We start from the raw sequence: 19,402 nt of genomic DNA, 5'->3' as shown, positions 1-19,402 counted from the left end.
ACATGTATTTTGCATTTCATATGTATTATACTGTACAGTGGATATATAGTCTACACACCCATGTTGAAATAGAAGCTTTTTGCAGCTTCTGCTGTAAGATACCGACAAAAAATGTCAGCAAAAAAAACTACTAAGACATAACTTGGGGTAAATGAGAAGCATGGAAACAAACATGCATGCGTGAGCCCATCAACACGACTTCTTTGCCTAAATTGTTACAACTCATAACCATATTGGAGGGTTTTCTCGCACGAACTGCCCATTTATTAAGGTCACACCACAGCAACTCAACTTGATTTAAATCTGGACTCTGACTTGGCCACTCTACAACCTTATTGTTTACATTTTGATCCATTCTGAGGTGGACTTGCTAGTTTGTTTCGGATCGTTGTCCGACTGCATGATCCTAGAGCACTTGAGTTTGAGTGCACAAACTGGTGGCTGGACGTTCTTCAGGATCTTCTGATTAACAGCAGAATTCATTTTTCTGTCAAATCAGAGAAAGTTGTCCTGGTTTTGAGGAAGCAAAGCAGCCCCAGACCATCACACTGACAAAACCATGCAATACTGTTGGCATCATGTTCTTTCAAATGCTGATAAATCCCAGGTGAAACCCCTGCCGTCACAAAAGAACACAAAAAATTCTGTGACATTTTCCAAAAAGCATCTTGAAGATTCTTGGACTGTGGACTGATGAGTCAAAAATTTAGCTTTTTGGATGTGCAGCCCGTTATATCTTACGTCAAAATGGCGCAGTATTGTACTGTATGTCACATTTTTGCTGTGATACATGTATGGCCTATTCTGGAGTTTTTCCCGTATAAATTAGCTTATTTGATGTTCTGGACTATAGATATTGAATGCAAGACTTCCTAAATCTGGTTAAGCATCATTTCAAGTCTTTGATACCGACTTATGTATTTGAATATATTCCATAAACTTAAGGCTATGTTAAAAAACGTGTGGTAAATCCAAAAAAAGAATTTAGGCTGCCATATTTCACCGCCATCTTCCTGCTATGGATACCCTAAAGGACACGTTAGCGAACGTAGTAATTTTTCTAAATTCAACATGAATGTTTTACTGAAATTACTCTGTATAATTTAATGACGTATCATCATTTCAAATGATGCGTTCGTGAGGAAACTACTCTTAAGTTTGTTATTTATTGAAGCATGTGTTTATCTAAGTTGTGACTTGTTTCATTATCTATTCATTGGAACAACTCCAAATTCAACATTGGTGTGCCTTATAAGAACCACATTTCCTCCCTGCATCTGCGTGCCAGCCTACAGCACTGAAGGACCATCATCTGAGGAATTACTCAAATACATCATAAACTGCGTCCGGCTATTTGGAATTATACGCAAGCCGAATACAAGTTGTCCTAAAATTCTCAACAGTTCTGTTACTTTTCACTGTTATTATCTACCACGATAGTTTTTATTTGACAGTCAGAACACACATGCTCAACATGAAGTTCGAGGACATCATCTCTGACATCGGCGGATTCGGAAGATTCCAGAAGATGATCGTCGCCATCAGCTTCTTCAGTCGCTTCACGCTGCCCTGCCACTTTTTGCTCAACAGCTTCATCGCGGCCGTTCCGGCGCACCACTGCCATGTCGCCGCCCTGGACGACGGAGGGCTCTTCGGGAATCTGTCCATGGCAGACAGGATCACCGTCAGCATCCCGCTGGAGGAAGACGGCACCCGAAGTTCGTGTCGGATGTTTGCCGAGCCTCAATATCACCTGCTGTTCAACACGTCTGACGTCATTCAGGCGCCCACCTTGCCCTGTATGGATGGATGGGTGTATGATAACACCACCTTCAAGTCTACTCTGGCTACTGAGGTGACTTGCATTATATTAGCCTATTTGACATTCCGTCACTGGTTTTCCACTGTAAAAAAAATGTGAATGTGTTCCTATTAGTGGGACCTGGTCTGCGATAAAAGAAGCAGAAGCCAAACCACGGCCACCATCTTCTTTGTTGGCGTCATGTTTGGAGCTATCACCTTTGGAATTCTGAGTGACAGGTAACACACTTCCATGGTGATATATTCGCATACTTATCAAGGCTCCCTGAAAGTTTTGATCATGGCTGAACACTCTGTCCCCAAAAGTTATTAAAATAAATATAAAATTAAAAGTTTTTTCCCCTAATTTGTGTGGTCAGTATATTTACTTTGTACATTTATTTGGTGATTATGTTATCATTTTAAGGGATATGGACAAGTTAAAAAAAAAGTGCATTTGAGGAAAATTAATTAAGAAGAAATATCCACCTGTTTTTATCCATCTCACAAGGCGAAGGCGGTCAATTTGTCACTTATTGTCAACTAAAAATGTAAGTTTTTGTTTTTTTTGTTTTACCACTGGCACATGACCAAACCCAGCTAAACAGGTGAAGCTGTGACATGTGTCATGTGAGCCCTACCTGAGTCCCTAGAATGATGCTGTGATGTCATTTTCAATCGACAGCAAGTGCAACTAGAGGACAAGCAAAATGGATGAAAAACAGGTCGATTTTGTTGCTTCATGTTCCACGAACACAATATTAATTAGAATATTGTTTGGACTAGTGGTTTTGTAGAATGTATTATTGTAAATATTTGTTATAAGATATGGAAATCCCTTTGAAACAATTAAAGCATGATTCAGAGTGGTTAGTGTCACATGGATTTTTGACCATCGATGTTTTCATAGATACAAATGTCCCATATCTTCATTTGTGAGTTTTGTAGTATGTGAAACTTATTGACAAACACATGGGTATATTGAAAAATATTTTGTTTTTCCTCTTTACTGTCGAGGGTCAAAATTTGAAGATGATCCAATCATCCAATAAAATTGTGGAAATATTTAATTGCGTTTTGTAACATTTACCCTGTAAAAGTTCTGAAGATATTACAGGATCCAATTTAGTATTGGGTAATTTGTTGTGTGTTTTATACATTATATATAGTGTTGCTAGATTCATATTTGAATATTTCACATTTGATAATTTAGTTAAAAATAATTGTAATGATTATTTCATGCATATATTTCATTTGTTTAAAAATACAAGGAGTTTAGATTATGTTTAGATGTTTCCTTTAATGGAACTTTACTAGGTAGTCACGGAGTGATAATGTACAAATGAAAAGGCAATGAGCTGGATGTTTGGAAGCCAGCTCATGATAGAAGTGACAGTGTTTTTTGTACCATACGATTCGACCATACTTGGACCTGTTTTGTAGTATACATCCTCCCGTTTTACTAAATTTTAAACACCAAGTCATGGTGTTGTCATTTGTGTTGAACACTCATCGTTACTCTGGCTTCACAGGTGTCTGTTTTTTGTGGAATGACACCTACATAAAAACTCGCTATAACAAGTTATGACGAACGATGCTAAAGCTAGCGCAAACTACAAGCTAACGAGCTGTATGGATTATTATTGTTATTATTATTATTTTTATTATTTATTTTTTCCCCCCAAAAATGCATTGCATTTAGAAGACAAAGATTAAGGTGTGTAACGAAATGAATGCAAATGTAAGCTTTGATGAAGGATGTGCTAAATGTTCCATTGGTGAAGGATGGAACGGAAAAAGACTGTTTGCTTATAGGAATTTAACTGTCTTAACAAAGAAATAATGAGCCTCTTACCTGAAGATGAACAAATATTTGACCAAGAAAACTGGTTTGAACTCAAAATGGCGAAGGAAAAGATGAGGAGTTAACTCAGTGATCCCAAATAAAAAATGCCTTTGAGAAGCCATGCATGTACTGTCCACAAGCTGACACCAGCCACATGCAAGCAAAAATAATAATAATTCAAGAATCACCGTACAAATAAAGGGTGGTACGAAAGAGGATTAGGGCAAGTGATTGTGGCGGGATTTTCACTGTATTCTCAGAATTCTAATTTTATCACTTTTAACTCAGAAAATGTAGGAGCCAATTGTGTATTGGGTACTTTGTGGTGTGTTTTAAATATTATTGCTAATTCATATTGAATTACTGTATTTAGTTGGAAATAATTGTAACGAGCATTTCATGCATATTATAGTTTCTTTTGATTAAAAATACAAAGAGACCAATTGTTTAGATATTTCTTTATTTTAAAGATAGTCCTGTGACAAGTGATAGTGTACAAACAAAAAGGCAACTTTGCTGGACGTTGGGCAGATGAAGCCAGCTCATGATAGAAGCGACATCCTTTTTGACCATACAATTCAACGCGATTGATATAGAACCTGTATACGTGTTTTGTACTACTTTTTTTTTCTTTCTTCATTTTATTAAATAGTAAATCATGGTCCTGTCACTTGTGTTAAAGACTCATTTTTACTTTAGCTTCAAGAGTGTTCGTTTTTGTGGAATAACACCTGCAGATATGTTGAATCAACCAAAAGCATGTTTTGTTTTTTCATTTTCATTTGAGAGCAAAATATAGCCAAAACAACTCAAGATGAGGAATTTGACCTGACCTAAAATTACTTGTTGCACATTTACATTTGACCTTGTGAAGGACACACATCAAGGCACTGGTGGTGGTTACATGCAACTGCCATGCAGACATGGTGGGTTCGATTCCTGGCCAATACCCCAATGCCGGTCTCAAGCCAGGATCATAAATAAAACACACAAAAACAATAGAAAAAGAAAATGTTGTTTCAGAAAGGGAAACTTGCATTAAATATTGTGCTAAGCAAAACGTGAGTCTCCTTCTGATGGGACAAGCTGAAAGTTGCAACATAAACGAGACATTATTTTTCATTTTCCATCTCTCACATTTGTCTTTCAAAACAAGAAAAGACCTTGAGACATGCTAAGGCATTGCTACAAATCAAGGGTTACTCAGTGTTGTTAACTACTATTTGTGTTTTAAAAGACTTCAGTAGCTTGCGAGGCTCCCAACAGAGCAGATGTTCATCCCGCTGTTTCCAGACTGTCAAAGAATGGTGCTTGCGCGAAGTTTTCAATTTGACCATCTCCTCGCAGGCCTATTAAGATGTGATTATAATTTCACTCCTGGAGGCAACACTTCATCACCAAGTCATCAAATTACATTTGCCACCTAGCAAAACATTGCACTTGCGTTTGGCTCATGTTTGTCTGCGCTAACTCTGTGGTCCAGAGACAAACTTTGAAAGTGACTGAATAAGAACTGCGACCTAATGTTTCTTTTTGTGCATGACACGTTTGATCCTGAGCAAAGAACTGACAGTCCGGGTCAGCTAATGACTTGACCGATATGTGTTGACTTCCTGTCTCAGGTTCGGTCGGAGGATCATGCTGCTGATATCGTATCTCTCCGGATTGCTGTTTGGTCTCGCCAGTGCTTTCGCCTCATCCTTCCTGATGTTCGCAGTGCTGAGATTCCTTACCGGCTTTTGCGTGACTGGCATAGTCATCGTGTCTTTGGTTCTCTGTACAGTAATTCCAGATCCTCAACCACTATTTGAAGTATTGCTTCATTTACCCAACCTGTATGTGTGTGTATGTGTCCTTGTAATCTTCATCCAGGTGTGGAGTGGGCAGACATAGAACACAGAAAGATAGTTGGATTAATGGACACCATGTCCTGGACATTTGGGTACATTTGCTTCGTGCCCATTGCTTACCTTGTGACCGACTGGAGGTGGCTGACGGTTAGCGTCACTTTGCCCGTCATCTTTGGTATCTTCACGTGGAGGTAATACTGGTTCCAATGAATGCTCATTTAGTAGCCGAGACATTGTGAACTTTGTGCCTGTGGATTGTCAGTCATCCAGGCTGCGATCAAAGTTAAAGTTGCAAAAGTTGAATCAAGATCAAGACACTGGACAATTTTTGATGTTTGAAAAGTAAGGCTCTCCAGTTCTCTTGGTTAAACCTTTGCAGCGTGTATGAGATTGTGTCAGGTGAAAAGAGTCTTCGTTTTTTTTTTTTTTTTTTTTTTTTTTTTAATCTGAGCAGCAATTTTGCCTTTGACCTCCAGGTGGATGCCAGAGTCAGCTCGATGGCTCATTGCCAACGGAAAGCTGGAGGAAGCTCACATGTGTCTCATCAAATGTGCCAAAATGAACGGAACTGAGACGTTATGTCAAAGACTTCAACCTGAGGTTTGTATAATCCTCATAATGATGGTCGCGTTTGAATCATCAAAATCATTTAGAATGTTCGTTCAACTATTTCCAGACTCTGTCCTCCATCGTGATGACAGAGAAGAAAGGACGAGTGTATTCCTACCTGGACCTGATGAGAACACCTAAAATGAGAAGACTCTCCTTATGCACTGGATTACTTTGGTCTGTGTCCAAGATAAATGGATGATGATCTCCAGATCCACGTGTGGTTTACATTCTGTTACAGTCCACTCTCTCTTCACTAGGCTAAACTTAGCAATCCCATTCTACGGCATCACCTTCAACATCAGCGGCTTTGGCCTCAATGTTTACCTCACTCAATTGCTCTACTCATCAGTTGAAGCGCCGGGAAAATTGTCCATTTTGTTGTTACTGGACAGGATCGGTAGGAAGCGCACGCAGGTGGGAATGTTAATGATGCTTGCGGTCTCTCTGGGAATCAACATTGTGATACCAAAAGGTTGGTGTGATATTTTTTCAGATTGAAATGTTGTCCTACTTAATGATGCCTGTGACCCTCCCCCAGATATGTCTACCTTGAGAACAGCGGTGGCAGTCATTGGAAAAGGCTTTGCTTCAGCAGCATTTGGAACCACTATACTCTATACTAACGAACTGTTTCCCACAGTTGTCAGGTGCGCTTGCATATCTTACTTTTCAACAGCAGACTGTCAGTATTTGTGCACTGACTGAAAAAATGTCACATTTTAATTCATTCACAGCCCTTTTCACTGAAGCAACCCCTTCGCTCTCGGCTGTTTTACTGGATTTTTGCTGATTTTTTGCAAGGCCCACAGAATGTTGTGTTCTATTGCTATTTAAAAAGAAAAAAAAGAGGAACCTACCAAAAGAACGATTAGAGTCTCATCTTTCATTAGGAAAAAAATACATTTGTATGTGTTTCCGTTTTGCAGTAATTAGCATTAGAATCTAGCTAAGTTTCATCATTAGTCAAAAATCTGTTTGGGACTGTGGGGAAATCAGCTTGTTTGCAACATGGCCCTGGTTGATCTCTTATACTGTGCTGCAACCTTCTGGCCGTTTTTGTAATAACTACCATTTCTTCACCCGTTCTCTGCAATTCAGAGGTTGCACCAATGCCTTCTGTATGCTCATATAAAATATATATATTTATATATATGTCTTTGGGACACTGAAAACATTTAAAATAGAAAGTATTTATGAGTTTTTGGGAGGAAATGTTCATATCTTCGGTGATGTGCCATTGATTGCGAAGAGTTGGAAATTTGAACAATTGTAAATATAGAGTTTTGAACACTGAGAGAACACTGACACTCACAGTTTTAGAGGTGCTCACCACTGGGCTACTGTGCTGACCCCCATTGCAAATACTAAAAACAAAAAAACAAAAAAAGAAAGAAAATATATATTTATATCTTTAATATTTCAAAACGGACAGCACGGTGGTTAGCACGTCCACCTCCCAGTTCTGAGAACTCGGGTTCAAGTCCATGCTCCGGCCTTCCTGGGTGGAGTTTGCATGTTCTCCCAGTGCCTGCGAGGGTCTTCTCTGGGTATGCCAATCTCCTCCCATGTTCCAAAGACATGCTTGTCAGGTTAATTGGGCGCTCCGAATTGTCCCTAGGTGTGCTTGTGCGTGTGGAGGGCTGTTCGTTTCTGTGTGCCCTGCGATTGGCTGGCAACCAGTTCAGGTTGTACCCCACCTACTGCCCGAAGCTGGCTGGGATAGGCTCCAGCACCCTCCCTTGTGAGGAGCAACAGGTTTAGAAAATGGATGGATGGATTACAATTACATAGACTCCAGCTTCTTGTAACCACGCTGTGATATGTTTCCGTCCGTGCAGCGAAACAATGCAAGTTACGGGCATATCTAGTTTCACTGGCAATACCGAAAGGTCTATACTGTACTTTTTATTTTGTAGACAGAACGGGTTGGGCTTCAACTCCTCCATGGCCCGAATCGGTGTGGCCCTCGCTCCGCTGATCCTTTTACTGGATGAAGTGTGGAAGGAGCTCCCCCAGATCGTCTTGTTCTGCTCAGCTGTCCTGGGGGCAGTTGTGGCATCGCAGCTGTCGGAGACACGCGGCCGGTGCCTGCCGGAGACCATCGAGGATGTTGAGGGGAGGCGAGAGGCCAGAAGATTGAGACGGCTGAATGTTTCACCTGTCATGCCTCTTAGTACAATTTCATCATAGCTGTGAAGCTGGACCAACAGGACTAAAGACAGAACCTTTGCCATCTCTCTTTCTACTTTCAGGGATAACTCCTGTGAAAGGACAAATATCAGCAATCAAATGTGAAGCTTTTTTTCTCTACTGCAGTGTGCCATTTTTTAACCCAATATCCTCACTCATGTAATTATTACGAGAGAACGGCTCTTTCTTGGATTCAACTGGCAAATGAATACTACAGAATAAAGTTGATTTGGAATACATCAAGTGCATTTCTGTCATCATTGCATTCAAATTGTTATACAAAGTAGAAAAGGAGCATATGTCAACTAACTATGTCAATGTCAAGCCTTGTTGTTCCCCAGGTCTTTATACACGGGTATGAGGAGTGGAACCGTAACGTGGCTTCGGCACCGGTTGGCGTGGGTTCGCTTCCCCGCCTGGGAGAACAAGTTCGTGTGCGCGCTTGTGTGAGTGAGTGACAAAAAAAATAAAAAATAAATAAATAAATAAATTATACACAGGTAGTTACATCGAAATTGTGGGACAAGCCCCTTGTCAGTGTAATAATAAGAGAGCAAAATACAAGTTAAAAAAAATAACAATAAAATTGCATGTATCAAAATATCTAGATAACTGCAGCATAAACAGTGTACACATAGAGGTATTGAATTACATTATTTATATTGCACACAAAGGTAAGTAATTACAAATATTGCACATTTGCATGGTGAATGATATATTGCACATGTTTTGATTGCACCGATTTCAAACATAATGTGAGTTGAGGAGCGTTATGGCTTTGGGGGGAAAAGCTGTTTTTGACTTTGTGCATCTGTAGCGCCTCCCAGAGGGCAGAAGGTAGAACAGGCCAAAGCTGGGATGTGAACTGTCTTTGATAATGGAAATGGCTCTGCTGCATGAGGCAGCGAGAGGCGTAAACGTCCATTCGCGAGGGGAGAGGGCAGCGAATGATCCTTTCTGCTGTCCTGACCACCCTCTGCAGTAGTGATGGGCAGATCGATACCAAAATATCGATATTTCGATCCAGTGTGTTCAGTTTTAATTATTGATCCCCAAGCTAAAGTATTGATATTTACAATTCATTTATTATATTTTCTTTATCTCTATTGTTTTTTTTGTTTTGTTTTTTTTTTTGCCATTTTTGTGCATACGAGCTATGATGGTGAGTGTGGTTGACTGAAAAATCATCAATCAACTAAGTTGTATTAAGGTTTTTTTATTTATTTTTTTCTTTTATTTTTATTTTTTTTATTATATCAGGGTAAAGGGCAAGGCCCGCATCTCGTGGGCACCGCACGCCACTCTTGACAAGGTGACAGATGAAATTGTTAACACAATAGTTTGAGGTAGTTTGATTCAACTGAAGATGCGTGTGCCCCCATTGGTGTGAGCGCAACAGCAGCGCAGATGTTTGCATTTTTTGTTCCGCCTTTCCTGAGCAAATAATCGTGGCGCGGTCCCGGATTGATATAGATCAGGGGTGTTTTTATTTTTTTGTGTGTGTGTTTTTTTTTTTGCCACGTTCGCCTCCCAGTGCTCAGGACGCAAGATTGAGTCCAGGTTCCGGCCTTCCTCGGTGGAGTTTGCAAGTTCTCCCTGTGCCTGCGTAGGTCTTCTCCGGGTAGTCCAGTCTCCTCCCACATTCCAAAGACATGCATGGTAGCTTAATTAGACACCCTGAATGGTCCCTGGGTATGGTTGTGAGTGTGGATATTTGTTCGTCTCTGTGTGCCTGTAATTGGCTGGCAAACAGTTCAGGGTGTACCCCGCCTACTGCCCGAAGCCGTTTGGGATTGGCCCCAGCACGTCCGCGATCCATGTGAAGAGTAAGCGTTTAACACTTGTTTCCCCTCTTTTTTTTTGTGTTATTTTTGTACAGATAATGTTTAATGTAGTTATATTGTTTCTATTCGTAGATTAAGGTTCTGCTACTTTTGATATTAAATTATTGTAACTCGGTGACAGTAACAAAGGCAGGCAGGCAGTCAGTGCTATATATAATGACATGTAAGGGAGTTTGGATTTACAGTTGATTGACAATCAGACATGGAATTGTCCAGCCCCTTCAGATGGGGCCAGTCCGGGCCTGGGTGTGCCTTATAAGCTGCATATCTCATCCCTCTGTACCTGCATGGAAGCTTAAAGCACTGAATGACCATCATCGTAAGTGCTCGTATTCTGTGTGATTTTGCCTGAGGCATTTCCCAAATACATCATAAACTGTGTCTACCGGATATTTGGAATTATGCAAGTGGAAGAAAGTTGTTTATAAATTCTCAACAGTTCGGTTACTTTTCACTGTCACCCCTTACCCCAAAAGCTTTTGTTTGACAGTGAGAACACACGTCGGTGCTCATCATGAAGTTCGAGGACATCATCTCTGACATTGGCGGATTCGGGAAGTTCCAGAAGATGATCGTCGCCATCAGCTTCTTTAGTCGCTGTACGCTGCCCTGCCACTTTTTGCTCAACAGCTTCATCACGGCCGTTCCGGCGCACCACTGCCATGTCGCCGCCCTGGACGACGGAGGGCTCTTCGGGAATCTGTCCATGGCAGACAGGATCACCGTCAGCATCCCGCTGGAGGAAGACGGCACCCGAAGTTCGTGTCGGATGTTTGCCGAGCCTCAATATCACCTGCTGTTCAACACGTCTGACGTCATTCAGGCGCCCACCTTGCCCTGTATGGATGGATGGGTGTATGATAACACCACCTTCAAGTCCACTCTGGCTACTGAGGTGACTTGCATTATATTAGCCTATACTTGACATTTTGTCACTGGTTTTCCACTGTAAAACATGTGAATATGTTCCCATTAGTGGGACCTGGTGTGTGATAAAAGAAGCAGAAGCCAAGCCACCGCCACCATCTTCTTTGTTGGCGTCATGTTTGGAGCTATCACCTTTGGAAGTCTGAGTGACAGGTAACACACTTTCATCGTGATATTTTATATCCATATCCCTCTCAACGCTCCCTTGTGAAATTTATGATCATGGCTGAACACTATGTCCTCAGGTTTAAAAAATAAAAAAAAGATTTTGTCCTAATTTGTGTGGTTAGTCTGTAACCAGCATCTGTAACCAGGGTCTGGACACTGTTGGCATTTCTGTGGCGAGGCAAACCTTACCAAACAGATAGAGAAAAGCAAAAGTGGCCATATCGTGATGTCATAAAAGTGGGATGTATGCATGGAAGAGTAGTAAACACACGATGAAATATGAATATGAATGATATGAAATACTGTATTGAATATTCATATGTTAGTCAATGAGTAAACAGTAGTGGTGGGCGCATACAGAGCAAATTCAACATGGCTACTCAAAGAGAGACAATAGTGAATGACTTACAGTACGCTGTTGCGGTAAAAATGTGATGATTTTGAAATGTGACAGAGCTGATGTGACAATAAGCGAAAGGAGCACGTAACTTTTGCCGGCGCTTGAACACATCACAACTTGTCCACACAGTGACTTTGAATAAGAAACTGTTTGTATTAGTTTTTTTTTATTAAGAAAAGTGACCATTGAAGTAAAGTTGCTTTTGAAAGTTGCATGCAGATAGCCACTCAGCAATAGGATGGATGAGGAACAAGAGTACTGGTTTAGACTGTATGTGTGATAAATACAATACAGCTGGTTCGAAAGAGTTCACATAGGCAAACGGAGAAAAGGACTAGAAGAAAAATTAAAAAAATGCATTGCATTGAAAAAACAAAGATTAAGAGATACTGTCTGTCAGACACAGGCGTCAGCAACCTTTCATAACATTTTAAACATATTCTTTTTTGCCTTTAAAAAAAAACAACAACAACAACAATTTTCTGACTTTTGGCAATTCTAAAGGCATTGTATGATAATTTTCTGACTTCTTTTATTTTGGATTTATTTATTTATTTATTTATTTATTTTTAAGGTCCACAGGGAACCACAGGAGAGGGCCTTAAGAGCCACATGTGGCTCCAGAGTCGCAGGTTGCAAACCCCTGGTCTAACAGAATTAATGTCATGTAAGCTTTGATGAAAGATGTGCAAAATGTACCATTGGTGCAGGATGGAATGGAAAAATACTGTTTCTTTATTAGAGGAATTTAACTGTCTAATCAAAGAAATGAAACACACAAACGAAGAAATAATGAGTATATATGTAGATGAACAAATATTTGACCAAGAAAACTGGTTCGACCCCAAAATGGTGAAAGAATAGATGAGAAGTTAGTGAACCCAGATAAAAAAGGAAATGCCTTTGACAAGACATGCATGTACCGTACTGTCAGCAAGTTCACACATGCCTCGACACATTCAACAAAATTAACATCAGTGTACAAAAACAGGGTGGCATTTGTTTTTTAAGTCAAAAGGATTATGCTTCAGGTGCTTAAATTTTGGGTCATATCAGAAAGTCCTGCAAGAGAAGAACTGAGTGTATGGAGTGTAAAATAAAACGCCCAGACATCCTACACCAGGCTTGTCCAACCAGTAGCTCGCGAGCCGCCCCTCGCAATTCCTGACAGTAGTTGAGACAAGTGGAATGGTATGATGAGTCAAGATATGGACCAAGACCAACATACTGGAGAGACCAGTAAACAAACTGGCAGCAGCAGCTAAAGAGACTGTCAGGGTTACCTGTTTGACATCTATTAACACGACACAAAAAGAAGAGAAGACACTCAGTTCAGGGCTCGCGAGGAGAGGAACTGACTGATACAATTCACTCCGGCACTTTCTGAAGATTCCTCTCCTCACTCTCTCTATTTATTTGGTTTTCCACACCCCTAGTTACATGGGTGTTCCAACCCTAAAAATGCAAATGTTAGGCATAGTTGGAACACAGTGTACTTGTTTGTCTATGTGTTGTGCATGTGAGTAGAAGATTGCTGAGTACGTGTGGTCAAATTTGCAATAATTTCTTAACAGAAAACAGGCGACCTCAGCAGAATGGCTCGAACCATTCTGCTGCGTCAGCTTTTTGAGTCATCTATAGCCAAGCTATGTGAATGTGAGTGGGAACAGAGCAAAGCATTCTTCATTGCAAGCTGAAGCAATTCTTCTTTGCAAGCAAATCAGTCTTCACTGCAAGCAGAAACAGTTCTTCATTGCAGCAAATATATGATAAGATAACATATGGCTAGGCAATGTGAATGTGAGTGCAAAGCAAAGCATTCTTCATTGCAAGCAGAAGCAGTTCTTAATTGCAGCAAATGTATGATAACTTATTATTTACAGTTATTCCTACAGACTTTAAATTACTCCGTTCAACATTAAAGTTGCTGTAATTTGATGTTTAGAAGGTAGTAATTGCTTAGTCTGCCTGCCTAACCAATGGGCCATATAATGTAGGAGACAATTGTGTATTGGGTGCGTTGTACTGTGTGTGTGTGTGTGTTATGCAGTGTTGCTAATGCATATTATATATTTAATAATTTAGTTAAAAATAATTGTATAAAAATAATTCATGCATAATTATATTTTATTTGTTTAAAAATACAAGGAGACAAATTCTTTAGATATGCCTTTATTGGCAATTTACTTTACTAGGTAGTCCCGTATAGCGATAGTGTACAAATAAAAAGGCAACGAGCTGGACGTTGGGTAGGTGAAGCCAGCTCATGATAGAGGCGACATAGTTTTTTGACCATACGATTCGACCATATCGATATAGAACTTGGATGTGTTTTGTACTACTCTTTTTTTCTTTTTTTTTTTTAATAGAAAACACCAAATTGTGGTCATGTCACTTGTGTTCAAGACTCATTTTTACTCTGGCTTCAAGGGTGTTCGTTTTTGTGATATAACACCTGCAGATATCAACCAAAAGCAAAAGTTTGTTTTTTCATTATTATCATTTGAGGGCAAAATATAGCCTAAAGATAAGGAGTTTGACCTGACCTAAAATTACTTGTTGCACATTTACATTTGACCTTGTGAAGGGCACACATCAACACACTGGTGGTCGTTACATGCAACTGCCATGCAGACATGGTGGGTTCGATTCCTGGCCAATTCCCCAATGTCGGCCTCAAGGCAGGATCGTAAATAAAATACACAAAAAGCCCCTGTGTGTTGTTTCAGAAAGGGCAACTTGCATAAGCACTGTGCTAAACAAAACATGAGTCCCTTTCTGATGGGACAAGCTGAAAGTTGCAATATAAACGAGATGTTATTTTTCATTTTCCATCTCTCACATTCGTCTTTCAAAACTTGCAAAGACCTTGAGATAGAGATATGCTATGGCATTGGGACAAAGCAAGGGTTAGTCAGTGTTGATAACTTAGCAACACATCTTGTGACTATTTAAGTTTATATTTTATTTGTTTAAAAATACAAGGAGACCAATTCTTTTGATTTGTCTTTACTGGAAATTTACTAGGTAATCCCGCATAGTCATAGTGCACAAATAAAAGTAGCTTGTGAAGCTCCCAACAGAGCAGATGTTCACCCCGTTGTGTCCAGACTGTCAAAGAATGGTGCTTGCGCAAAGTTTTCAATTTTACCATCCCCGCATGGGTCTATTATTAAGATTTGATTATAATTTCACTCCTGGAGGCAGAACTTCATCACCAAGTCATCAAATTACATTTGCCACCTAGCAAAACATTGCACTTGTGTTTGGCTCATGTTTGTCTGTGCTAACTCTGTGGTCCAGAGACCCAATTATTGGGTCCCTTTACTAGTGAAATGGAAAAACTTTGAAATTGACTGAATAAGAACTGCGGCCTAATGTTTTTTTTGTTTGTTTTTTTTATGTGTGACACGTTTGATCTTGATCTACAGTCTGGATCAGCTAATGACTTGACCGATATGTGTTGACTTCCTGTCTCAGGTTCGGTCGGAGGATCATGCTGCTGATATCGTATCTCTCCGGATTGCTGTTTGGTCTCGCCAGTGCTTTCGCCTCATCCTTCCTGATGTTCGCAGTGCTGAGATTCCTTACCGGCTTTTGCATGACTGGCATAGTCATCGTGTCTCCAGTTCTCTGTACATTAATTCCAGATCCTCAACCACTATTTGAAGTTTGCTTCATTTACCAATCCTGTATGTGTGTGTTATGTGTCCTTGTAATCTTCATCCAGGTGTGGAGTGGGCAGGCATAGAACACAGAAAGATAGTTGGAATCATGGACACCTTGTCCTGGGCATTTGGGAACATTTGTTTCGTGCCCATTGCTTACCTTGTGACCGACTGGAGGTGGCTGACGGTTAGCGTCACTTTGCCCGTCATCTTGGGTATCTTCACGTGGAGGTAATACACGCACACATTTAGATTTGAATTTGAATCGCTAAACTTGAATAACTGTATTGAAAAATTGTATCTGAATTACATAAATTGAATTTGTGCTGTTCATTTTGAATAACTGGATTTAAAAACTGAATTTGAATTACCTACATTGAATTTGTATTTTTTAGTTTGAATCACTGAAGTGAAAAACTGAATCTGTATTGTCAAATTTGAATGTGGAAAAAAATTTCAATATTCAATATCACCTTGACGAACATCCGGGTACTTTAGGAAGAGCAATCGAATACAGATACACAAATCTCCTGTTTGGCCAATTGGCGCCCTTGTGTTTCCGCTGACGTCACTTTATCCGGAATGGCTTCTCTCGGTTGAGATTTTCCGTCTTACTTTTTTTATTTTTTATTTTTTTATTTTATTTTTTAAATAAGCCTAAACGTAACTATAACACTAAACATAACCATAATAGTAACTCAAACTAACGTTAAGTAGTATTATTTGTATATTTTAGTATATTTTGCTGTTTTAACTAAGACTGTTGTTTGACTAAGGCTGTTGGCGTTTCACCACCGGCAACACGTGACCCCCATTTGAACACCAAAGTTGTAGCGCAGCGCCACCGAATGGCGAATGTAGCGTAATTGCAGTACATCTTGTCTGACTCTTCGTGGAGGTTTGTCTTAACGACTAGGTGGACCGTGGATGGGATGTAATTTATGCCGTGACTCGTGATGGAATATATTAATTCACAAAAGCGTTAGCCCCCGTGAATTTTGAAGTCAGTTAGAATATGCATATACAATATATTGACGTGGTGCTGTACTAGACACGTCAGTAAATTAAGTGAACACAGACAGTTGTTGTTGCTGTTTGGTTTTATATATTTCAGCAAATGGATGTAAAATATTTTAGTCTTAAAGGAGATTTTATGTTTACACTGTACGAGTGTGCAGGTACGATGGAAATCCAACCACTTGTATAAAAACAAGAGAAAGCTAATTTTAATATGATGGGCCTCAAAGCAGCAATTTTGCCTTTGACCTCCAGGTGGATGCCAGAGTCAGCTCGATGGCTCATTGCCAACGGAAAGCTGGAGGAAGCTCACATGTGTCTCATCAAATGTGCCAAAATGAACGGAACTGAGACGTTATGTCAAAGACTTCAACCTGAGGTTTGTATAATCCTCATAATGATGGTCGTGTTCGAATCATCAAAATCATCAAGAATGTTCCTCTGACTATTTCCAGACTCTGTCCTCCATCGTGTTGACACAGAAGAAAGGCCGAGTGTATTCCTATATGGACCTGATGAGAACACCTAAAATGAGAATACTCTCCTTATACACTGGATTACTTTGGTCTGTGTGCAACATCAATAAATGATGATCTCCATGCAGATCCACGTGTGGTTTACATCCTGTTACAGTCCACTCTCTCTTCACTAGGCTCAGCATGGCAATCCCATTCTACGGCATCACCTTCAACATCAGCGGATTTGGCCTCAATGTTTACCTCACTCAATTGCTCTACTCTTTAGTTGAAGTGCCGGGTAAATCGTCCGTTTTGTTGTTACTGGACAGGATCGGCAGAAAGCGCACGCACGTGGGAATGATAATGATGCTCGCGGTCTCTCTGGGAATCAACATTGTGATACCAAAAGGTTGTTGTTACCATGTTTCTTCAGATTGAAATGTTGTCCTACTTAATGATGCTTGTGACTAGGGGTGTGAATTGCCTAGTACCTGACGATTCGATTCGTATCACGATTCACAGGTCAAGATTCGATTCGATACCGATTAATCCCGATACGAATTTATAAGTCGATTGTTGCGATTTTTTTTTAATTCAAATTTAGAAAATACTAATCAGTAAACTTTTACAGTCTAAGATTTGTATGAAAATGTATTATTTATCTGAAACTTCAGTCTTATACAGGTTGTAATCTGTTTCATGTTTTAACAGCACTGAAATAAAATATTAAGGCTTAATGTTCCATTAATATAACATTCTTCTATGCTTAAGGTGAGAACCCTAACCCGAAGTAAGACGTTTTGTTGAATATTTTTCCATTAAAAATGGAAGTTTAAAAATCGATTCAGCCGCCTATTGAATCGATTCGAGAATTGCGTGATGTAGTATCGCGATATATTGCCGAATCGATTTTTTTTCACACCCCTACTTGTGACCCTCCCCCAGATATGTCTACCTTGAGAACAGCGGTGGCAGTCATTGGAAAAGGCTTTGCTTCAGCAGCATTTGGAGCCATTGGGCTCTATTCTTCCGAACTGTTTCCCACTGTCGTCAGGTGAGCTTGCATATTTTTCAACAGCAGACTGTTAGTTAGTATTTCTGCACTGACTGACTGAGGGGTGTAACATCAGACGGGCTCTGGGTGGTGCTGTTTGCTATTGCTTGCCCTTGTGGGCAGGTAGAACGGATTCGCTTACCCCTTAAAATTCTTCCATTGTTTCATGGTTCCTAACCTAAAAGAGCACAACATTTTATGTATTATAAGTCTAATATACAGATTTTATTATTGTTAAATACATAAGGACCTTGGAAAAAAAAAAAAGCCTATTAAATCACACTAGCAATACTTGAGGAGGGGGATAGCTATTAGATTATTTTTCTGTATAATTGAGGCCCTCTTTCCTAGGCTCTTTTTTTAAAATTATGGTGGTGACCAGTCCCAGATGCATCTGACCTCTCACCCCAAACCAACGGGGATAGCCAGGCAGTGACCCTTTCCATCCACGCAGCGAATCTATGCAAGTTAAGGACACGTGTAGTTTTACTGGCAATACCAAAAGGTCTACTGTACTTTTTATTTTGTAGACAGAACGGGTTGGGCTTCAACTCCTCCATGTCCCGAATCGGTGTGGCCCTCGTTCCTCTGATCCTTTTACTGGATGAAGTGTGGAAGGAGCTCCCCCAGATCGTCTTGTTCTCCTCAGCTGTCCTGGGGGCAGTTGTGGCATCGCAGCTACCGGAGACACGCGGGCGGTGCTTGCCGGAAACCATCGAGGATGTTGAGGGCAGGCGAGAGGCCGGAAGATCAAGACTGGTGGCAAATTCACCTGTAATGCCTCTGAGTACAATTTCATCATAGCTGTGCACTTTACGTTTTCGTTGCACATGTTGGAATGACAATAAATCTGAAGCTGGACCAACAGGACTAAGCACAGAACTTTTTTTCTCATCTCTTTTACTTTCAGGGATAACTTTTGTTAGATGCGTATTTAGCCCATATTTTGGGTGTGCTTCAGCAACCCCAAAGTGAACAATAGCACCCCCACAATTTTAGAGTATATATTTTAAACCAGGGCCTCCCAGTGCTGAGGACGCAAGATCGAGTCCAGCCTTCGGCCTTCCTGGGTGGAGTTTGCATGTTCTCCCCGTGCCCGCGTGGGTCTTCTCCGGGTACTCCAGTCTCCTCCCACATTCCAAAGACATGCATGGCAGGTTAAATGGGCGCTCCGAATTGTTCGTAGGTATGCTTGTGAGTGTGGATGGTTGTTCGTCTCTGTGTGCCCTGCGATTGGCTGGCAACCAGTCCAGGGTGCCCCCCGCCTACTGCCCAGAGCCAGCTGAGATAGGCGCCAGCACCCCCCGCGACCCTTGTGAGGAATAAGCGGTCAAGAAAATGGATGGATTATTATTATTATTATTATTATTATTATTATTATTGTAATAAAAAAGAAAATAAAAGAATGAACGGAGTGAATTTTAAATTACGGTTTCATAAAGCATACAAGACAGATTTATTTATTTGTTTATAAATTTGGGACTATTAGGAGGTAGCAGCCAGCCAGAAACTTGCTGTTTTATAATAGGCTACTGGGTGGATCGAATTGCCAGTTTTAATTGAAAATC

The 19,402-nt window shown here is 40.3% G+C and overlaps 1 pseudogene across 1 annotated transcript; it reads left to right on the top strand.

The window, feature by feature from the left end:
• The first annotated feature begins 23 nt into the window (after positions 1-23).
• On the top strand, positions 24-18,695 carry LOC144020330 (uncharacterized; annotated as a pseudogene). Its single transcript, XR_013283852.1, has 17 exons — positions 24-1,855; positions 1,937-2,040; positions 5,269-5,687; positions 5,973-6,096; positions 6,173-6,282; positions 6,366-6,580; positions 6,647-6,755; positions 8,025-8,297; positions 9,116-9,135; positions 10,637-11,037; positions 11,119-11,222; positions 15,118-15,536; positions 16,578-16,701; positions 16,778-16,887; positions 16,975-17,189; positions 17,726-17,834; positions 18,365-18,695. The product of XR_013283852.1 is annotated as an uncharacterized LOC144020330 (transcript).
• Positions 18,696-19,402: the final 707 nt, after the last annotated feature.

Source organism: Festucalex cinctus, chromosome 6 (assembly GCF_051991245.1).
Source record: "Festucalex cinctus isolate MCC-2025b chromosome 6, RoL_Fcin_1.0, whole genome shotgun sequence".
NCBI classification, from domain to species: Eukaryota; Metazoa; Chordata; class Actinopteri; order Syngnathiformes; family Syngnathidae; genus Festucalex; species Festucalex cinctus.
Note: the sequence above shows the minus strand (reverse complement) of the source record. Positions and strands in the feature narration are given on the sequence as shown.